Below are 8,449 nucleotides of genomic sequence, written 5' to 3' on the forward strand. Positions count from 1 at the left end.
AATGTATATGAAAGGAGGGGTTGCAAAATTTTCTTTTTTGCTTTCCCAGACATCCTTAAGTTTTGGGGGATCCAAATTATTATGTATTGTAGCAAAACAAATATTAACCAAAGAATTACACTGGTAACTAGTCTAGTAGAGAATCAATTAGTTCACTTGTAGGAAGTAAATCCTAAGCCTAAACACACCAGGGCTATCTGAGGAAGTAGACTGAAGTCTACGAAAGCTCATGCTGCCAATTTTTTCTTTCAGTGAGTCTCAAAGGTGCTACAAGATCAGGGCTATCTACTGTTCTACTGGACAATATGTGATGGGACCTGCGAGGCAGCTGAAAGAGTAGGAAACTTACCTTCTGGAAATTTTCTGATTTTAGCTAGATGCTAGTTAACTATGGCCTCAAACAGTCGGCCCAAAAGGGCTGTCATCAGGCCAACCATGACACGCACACACAGATTACCCTGAGGCTGAGTGGAGGCCATGCCAGGGCCACCAAATGCAGCCCAAAACCAGTCACACAAAGAGTGGTTTCTTATTTTATTTACTTACTTATTTATTTAATATGCTACCTTTCTCCCTGGAGGGACCCAAGGCGGCTCACAGATAAAACATTTAAAAACTCAATAAAATTCAAAACAATTAAAAAGATCTACAACCAATATAAAACCACACAAAAATATACAAAAGTTAAAAACAAACTAAAAACCCACCTGCTCCATAAAAACCACCCTGCTATGCATTATATACCAAATGCCTGCCAGCATAAAAACATTTTTACTTGCCATTGAAAAGCCAGCGTGGAGGGGGCTAGTCTAGCTTCCCACAGAAGGGGATTCCGTGGGGGGGGGGGGGTGCAACCATCAAGAAGGTTCTCTCGTGTCCTTACCAGTTGAGCCTATGATGGTGGTGGAACCGAGAAAAAGCCTTCTCCTGAGGGCCAAAACAAACAGGCCTAAATAAAGTTGCTTCAGGTCACTTTGGAGGTATGCTGTTTAAATGACACACACATATTCAAAGGCCAGAATGGCCCAAAGCAACTTTATTTTGGCCTGTCAGTCCGAGCCCACAGTCTCTGAAATAGTCTGCACCTAATGCTTGTATGGAATGGCCTGTCGGAGAAGATCTGTCATATTACCATTCTTGAGGCTTTAAAAAGGCTATCAAAACGGATCTCTTCTGGCAAGTCTTTCTGGACTGGCCTTCCCATTACATTGATGTAGACTGCCCTTCATTTGCCCAAATGTCTCTCCCCAATCTTGCCTATTTTAAATTGATTTTAATTAGCATTTATAGTGTTGGTATTTTAGTTTTAAAATAAGAGATAAGGGGATATGTAATTTTAATTATGTATCTGTTATGTATTTATGTATGTATTCTATTATAACCCACCTTGATCCTTCTGGAAAAGCAAGATATAAATAAAAACTATTGTTGTTGTTGTTGTTGAGCATTATAGGTCATGACTAGCACTTTGAATTGAGCCCAGAATGAACTGGTAGCCAGTGAAGCTGTTTTAACAAGGGAATTACATGGTCTCTGTAACTGGCCCTGGTCACCATTCTGGCTGCGGCGTTTTCAACCCATTGAAGTTTCCAGACAGTTTCCAAAGGCAGCACCACATAAAGTGTGTTACATTAGTCCAAAAGGATGTAATCAAGACATGTGTCACTGTAGCAAGATCTGATGTCTCAAGGAATAGTCACAGTTGGTGCACAAGTTCTAGCTGTGCAAATGCATTCCTGGCCACTGCTGAAACCTGGGCATCGAAGCTCAGAGCTTGGGATTTCATGGGGAGTGTAACTTCATCCCTGATCTGCCTTACAACTCATCAGGAGCACCTCTGTCTTGTCTGGATTGAGCTTCAATTTGTTTGCCCTCATCCAGTCCATTACTGACAGCAGACATTAGTTCAGTACAGAGACAGCTTCCTTGGAATCACATAGGAAGGAGAGATATAATTGGGTGTCATCCACATATTGGTGACACTACACCCCAAAACTCCAGATGGCCTCTCCCAGCTGTTTCATGTAGGGGATAGAACCATACCCTGAGGTATCCCCACAGGCCAACAGTCAAGGAGTTGAACGGGAGTCCCCCAACACCACCTTCTGAGTTCACCCCTCCAAGAAAGACAAAAACCACTACATAACAGTGCCCCCAAGTCTCATCTCAGAAAAGCGGCCCAGAATGTTGATGGTATCAAACACTGCCAAGAGATCTAGCAGGACCAACAGGGATACACTCCCCATGTCCAGTTCCCTGTGGAGGTCATTCACTGTGTAAACCTAGAGCACTTTATAAATAAATCTTAATAATAATAATAATAATAATAATAATAATAATAAATCTGTCTCCATCGGTCAGAAGCCAGATTGAAATGAATCTAGATAGCCTGTTTCATCCAGAAACCCCTGAAGCTGGGAGGTCACCACTTGCTCCAGAACCTTGCCCAAGAATGGAATATTAGAGACCGGCCGATAGTTATGATGAGATCCAGGGAGGTCTTTTTCAGTAACTGCCTTACCATATAGCTTCCTTTAGACAGAATGGAAATCTGCCTTGCAGCAGTGAGGCAATTGTCACTCCCTTACCCACTTGGCCAGTCCCCTTCTGGCTGCTTTCAGAAGCCAGGAAGGGCAAGGATACAGTGTGCACGTTGTGGCCCTCGCTTCTCCAAGGATCCTGTCCACATCCTCAGGCTTAACAAACTAAAACTTATCCAACAATACAGGAGAAGCAGGCCAGTCCTTTTGAGGACCGTGGCAGTGTGCGCCCTCTGGACCATGGCGTCTGGTTGTCGTGGCCTCTGGCTGCTCCTTTAGCCCTATCTGCTTCACCCCTTTGTTAACTTCAGTCTAATTTGATTCTGGGCAATTTCCCACCCTGCTCCCGCAGTTGCTATACCCCACAGCACCCTGATCAAAATGATCCACTGGACTTCCAGAGGCAATGAGAAACTTTTGTGGATTTCATTAAGTTAACTTACAGTAGGATTGAAGTCAGAAAGTCCTCTGAAGAAATTTCAGCATTTCAGGAACACGTCTTCACTCTCCTATAAATATTTAAAAAAATACAGATTTAAAAAAAAATCCAAGTTCATCCCTCACATTCTACAAGCATTGATGTTCCACAAGCTACAGCCACAGTGAGAAAATATACTCACTTCTTGGACAAACTATTATTCTAGCTGAAGTAACTTGGACAACAATTATTATAACTGAAATAAGCTGCTATTTTGTAAGCAGTAGCATCTGCTTTCCTTTTGCTATATTTAAAATAAACATTCTAGGCTTTGTAATTGCTTTTTAGCAAGTATTCAACACAGCAACGGCTTCTGTAGGTACTACTAATGCATTTCTGATGTAGGGCTAAAAGTACCAGTGCGGCAGTATAAACCACACCCAGGCACACCAGGCTCTGAGATCTCAGAAGCCAGGCGTCATTACAGCCTCATCTGCGTAGTCAAGCACACCTAAATTTGCTAAGGGTTTGGTGTACCTTATTCTGTAGACAAGTAAGCTGTTAAGACTTGCAGAACTACTAGCTGTTAACTTAAAAGAAAAGAATGCAAGTATCCTCACACCAGACGAAATTTTAAAAATATGTCCTTGAGAATTTATCACGAGTCATAACAAAATTGATTTCCTCACTAACTAAAATAAAATCTACAGGATCTGTCCTTTGGCAGATGACTAAAATTATTTCTTTTAAAAAATCTAAATAGGAACATGAATTTCAAGACAGACCTATTATTCACGTCTGACACATTTTTAACAAAAGCATTCCTTATTTTAACCGTTATAAAATATTTCTTATGTTCTCAATTTAGAATTAAAGCAAACTATTTTAAAGTACAGTATTGTTTGTTTTTTAAAATGTGCACTTCTGCAACCAAGACATTATCTACCCAATTTAAAACAATGTATGAACAAAGTTTGCCTTTGTCTTATTAAGTTTAAGTCAAACTCTAACTGCAAGAGTGCACAAAAAGTTGTTGCACAGTTGCTATGTGCAATCCACTCAGCCCTCCCACTTAATGCCTATCAGACATGAGAAGCCTGAAAGAGAGCCCCCATTTGATTACCCCAGGGAAATTCCCTTCCCTCCAGCAAAAGCAACTGAGCATGAAGATCAAATTGTCCTCTGCATCCCAGATTTAACACATAAGTTACTTGTACTAGCCATACTTAAGAGCCAGCATCATAATGTGAACTTTAAAACAGATAATGGTGATGTGGAGCTGCGGTCTATTATCATTTTCATTTCTTCAGCACTCAGCTTCATAAATTTATCCTTATCTCCATGTACAGCAACCTCTTGAGGCTGTGTAACAGCTACAAATGCAGTATATGCCAGTGATTTCTCAATTTACACTTAATGGCAAAGCACAGTTAGTGAAATATCTGCTTTGGAAACCATCTTAAAACCATGGTCCGACCGTCTCTCACAAAGCACAGATTGTGAATCAATATTTTAAAAAATCAGTTTGCCTTCTCATATGACTGCAGCATGTTTCTTACATATGGATTAAATTGTTTGAACCCAACCCCTTTTTCTCCCTACACCAGCTGGCAGGAAGCTAAAAGGATCAGCGAGATGGGTTTAAAAAAAAAGGTTAACCACAAAGAAGAAAAGGAACATCAGGAAGGTGGATATAGCAAGCATAAATGTTCTCAGAATGGGCTGAATGATAACTTTTCTCCAAATTATGAGTGCAAAGTTTACAATATTGTTAATTATTAATTCTATTGCATTTGCAGTTTGCTATATGAGAAACTGGGTTCAGAAATTATAACTTTCCTATAGTCACAGAACTGTGAAGTTTGGGGAAAGAAACCTCAGTATTTCCTTTCCCAGGAAGACAAGTTTACAATGAACCACTATACACACACACACACACATAATAGCACTACTTTATTCCTTGTCCCATATTCAGAAGGAACAGCTTCTGCATAATTTTAGTCAGTTCAAGGCCAAAACAATATGCCATCTGCGCTCAAAAGAATGGGTTAACTCACACAGGGCACCTCACACATAATACCCAGACAGAGGAAAGTGTCTGACACAGAGACACTCCCACAAACAACACAAGGCCACCTCCTGCTACAAGCCAATAACCAGACAAAGGGAGGGAGGAAGGAGACGAAAGGGCTGCAGTTGTCTCCTTATAATAAGTCCCACTTTTTTAGTGGAATTTACTTCTCACTAAGCATTCCCAGTATTGTACCCTGAGTTAAAAAACTAAGGTACACGTACACTGTAGAAATAATGAACATTGACACTACCTTTCAGTGTTGTAACTCCTTCTTATGGCATCCTGGGATTTGTCATTTTGCAAGTATTTTTGCTTTCTCTGCCAAAAAGTTCTGGTGACTCACAAAACTACAAATTGCAGGATTCTGTAGGATGGAGCCAAAGCAATTAAAGGGGTGTCAAACTGCATTATTTGTACAAGGTAGATGCACCCCTTGTATGGACTTACCCTGACATAGTGTTTCAGTGCAAGAGTTAAATCCAGAAAAATAAAACAAGTACCCCAAACTCATTAATACCCCGATTCCTCAAAACTCAGTGATTGGGTGTGCAAGAGTCTTTCAGGGTAATGGGAAGCATTTTTCAAACAGTGAGATGTTTGGAGCCGAAGTCCATATTTCTAGATATTAATTGCTGACCAGGATAGCTCCATGTGGGGCAGCCCCATCTCTGATGTTAATGCAGCAGAGAGCTGGTGTGGAGTAGTGGTTTGAGTGTTGGACTACGACTCTGGAGGTGTGTGCGTTTTGTGTGCCTTCAAGTTGTTTCTGACTTATGGCAAATACAGGGTATTCTTGGCAAGATTTGTTCAGAGGAGGCTTGCCAATGCATAGTCACACTCCAGTGCGCCACCCACTGCGAGGACTACCTGTTAATGTTCATAGAAGAGTGTCTCTGTCTGGCCAAAGCCACCGAAAGAAGAACATTGTCAAGTTACACTACCCAAAGGGTGTGAGGCGGATATGACGAATAACTGAAATTGGCAGGTGACATTTGCTCAAGACATGGTAGCTACATGCTCTAGTTGGTCTGTTATAAACCACTACACCACAGTGGCTCATGACTCTGGAGACCAGGGTTTGATTCTTGTGGAAGAAAACCCCACGACAGGTCCGACTTTGGGTTGCCGTAAGTTGGAAATAACTTCAAGGCACCGAACACGCACACACACACACACGTTGAGAGCCAGCGCTGTGTAGTGGTTGGAGCTGGAGCCTTGGACTATGATTCCCATGAAACCAGCAGGGTGACCTTGGGCAAGTCACACACTCTCACCCCAGAGGCTGGCCATGGCAAACCCTGCTCTGAAGAAACTTGCCAAGAAAACCCCATGAGTGTTTGAATCCCTGCTTCGGCCACTGAAAGTCACTGGGCAAGTCACACTCTCTCAACCCCAAAGGCTGGCCATGGCAAACCCCTCTTTGGAGATAAGGTTTGCCTTAGTAGATAGTAAAAAACCCAAACAAACAAACAAGGCATACACTTCAAGGAAATGCAGTCACCTCCTCCTCCTCCTCCTCCTCCTTCCTTCCTTTCTTTCTTTCTTTCTTTCTTTCTTTCTTCAAATCATGACACAGGCCCTTTTTCCCTGGCCTGGGATGAGGCTGTCTGTCTGCTCATGATGAGAGAGGAGGAGGAGGGAGGAGGAGGGTGATGCATCTGCATCAGCAGCAGCAGCAGCAGCAGCAGCAGCAGAGCCAAGAAGAGCATCCTCCTCGCGGCCTGCAGAGAGCAGCCAATCACACCCACCGAGACACCACCAGATTTGGAGAAAGGTGGGGAGGGAGAGAGGGAGGGAGAAGAGGAGAAATGGGGGAGGGAGAGGAATACACAACACACTAGTGTACTTATTTGGGCTGGGATACTTATACCCAATACAGTACTTATTTGGAAGTCGAAGGCTATCATGGCCCACATCCCTAGTATTTTATGGGGTTTTTTGAGGCTATATGGCCGTGTTCTAGAAGAGTTTATTCCTGACGTTTCGCCAGCATCTGTGGTTGGCATCTTCAGAGAATGCTGGCATGGAAGAGAGTGGTGTTTGTGTGTGTGTGTGTGTGTGTGTGTGTGTGTATATATATATATATATATATATCTCCTATATGCTTGTAAGCCTGAGGGCAGGGAATCGTCTAATTAAAAATAATAATTGTAAGCTGCTCTGAGAGCCTTTACGGCTGAAGGGCGGGGTATAAATAGTGTAATTAATAATAAATTATTTATATATATATATATATATATATATATATATTGTGGGGGTGTGGGGGTTTGTGACCCTGGGGAGTTATCTCCATGTCAATCTGTATATTGTTCTTATTTGGGGGTTGCAGGGTGACCAGAGGCCCTCTCCTCCTTTTCTTCCAGGATCCGTCCTCCATTCCCACCTTCTTCTCTCCAGGAAGAAATCCCAAGCTGTCCTCCATTTTGACCCTGGGTTTGTATAGCTATGGCTATGTTGTTGCAGGCTTTTATTGGGCCATGTGTCCTCCATATAAATATACTGTACTGGCCTCCATTTATGGCTATGTTGTTGTGGGCTTTCATTGGGCCATATGTCCTTCATATATATATATATACATATATAGCCTCTATTTATGGCTATGTTGTTGTAGGCTTTTATTAAGCCATATATATATATATATATATAGCCTCCATTTATGTCTATATTGTTGTAGGCTTTTATTGGGCCATGTGTCCTCCATACACATATACTGGCCTCCATTTATGGCTATGTTGTTGTAGGCTTTTATTAAGCCATATGTCCTCCATATATACATATATATATAGCCTCCATTTATGCCTATATTGTTGTAGGCTTTTATTGGGCCATATGTCCTCCATATACATATATACATGTATATAACCTCCATTTTGTGGTCCCTCTTCCTCCTCCTCCTCCTCCTCCTCCTCGCTGGAGGTGAGGACACACACACCTGGCTGAGCTGCCTTCCTGGGGACCTCCTCCTCCTCCTCCATCACTTCCAGGGCCATTCTGTTCTGTTTGTTCCTCCCTGCTTTCCAAAGGGGCTTTTTCCAATGAGCAAAGGCAGGGCACTCACCGCAAAGGCAGAAGATGGACTCTCTCTCTCTCTCTCAGTCTGGGATAAGCGATGGAGCAGGGTTCTCTCTCTCTCTGAAAGCCGGCCACAATATCCTCTTAGGATCCGCCCTCCCTTCTCATAAACACACGCCCCGGAACTGGCTGCCGGTCTCCTGCCTCCTCCTGAGCAGCAATAGCAACAGCGCCAACTAGCGGGCGGCGCGGGGTTGACGGCTGACAGCTGACGATGACGTAATGCCACTTTGCACTGCGCCGTCAACTACTCATCATCATTACCGCCTCCCCCCCCTTGGCCTCTCTTTTCTTCCTTGCGCTCTCTTCTTCCTTGCCCCCTCAGACTCCTCCAACGCGGACGTA

General features: G+C 42.9%; 1 protein-coding gene across 5 annotated transcripts in view; it reads right to left on the reverse strand.

Annotated features, from left to right (window-relative positions):
* The window catches only part of CCSER2 (coiled-coil serine rich protein 2), a 58,215-nt gene extending 49,996 nt beyond the window's left edge, over positions 1-8,219 (reverse strand). For 2 of the 5 annotated variants that reach the window (XM_042457423.1, XM_042457427.1), the window contains exons 1-2: positions 8,091-8,215; positions 2,984-3,049 (exon numbers count right to left, since the gene is read on the reverse strand). The gene's annotated coding sequence lies outside the window, so the exon portion shown is untranslated. Of the gene's footprint in view, positions 1-2,983; positions 3,050-4,184; positions 4,204-7,964; positions 7,984-8,090 lie in introns of those variants that run through there. The other 3 variants (XM_042457424.1, XM_042457425.1, XM_042457426.1) reach the window with 3 other exon arrangements.
* Between the last annotated feature and the right edge of the window lie 230 nt (positions 8,220-8,449).

Source organism: Sceloporus undulatus, chromosome 3, assembly GCF_019175285.1.
Source record: "Sceloporus undulatus isolate JIND9_A2432 ecotype Alabama chromosome 3, SceUnd_v1.1, whole genome shotgun sequence".
Classification (NCBI taxonomy): domain Eukaryota; kingdom Metazoa; phylum Chordata; class Lepidosauria; order Squamata; family Phrynosomatidae; genus Sceloporus; species Sceloporus undulatus.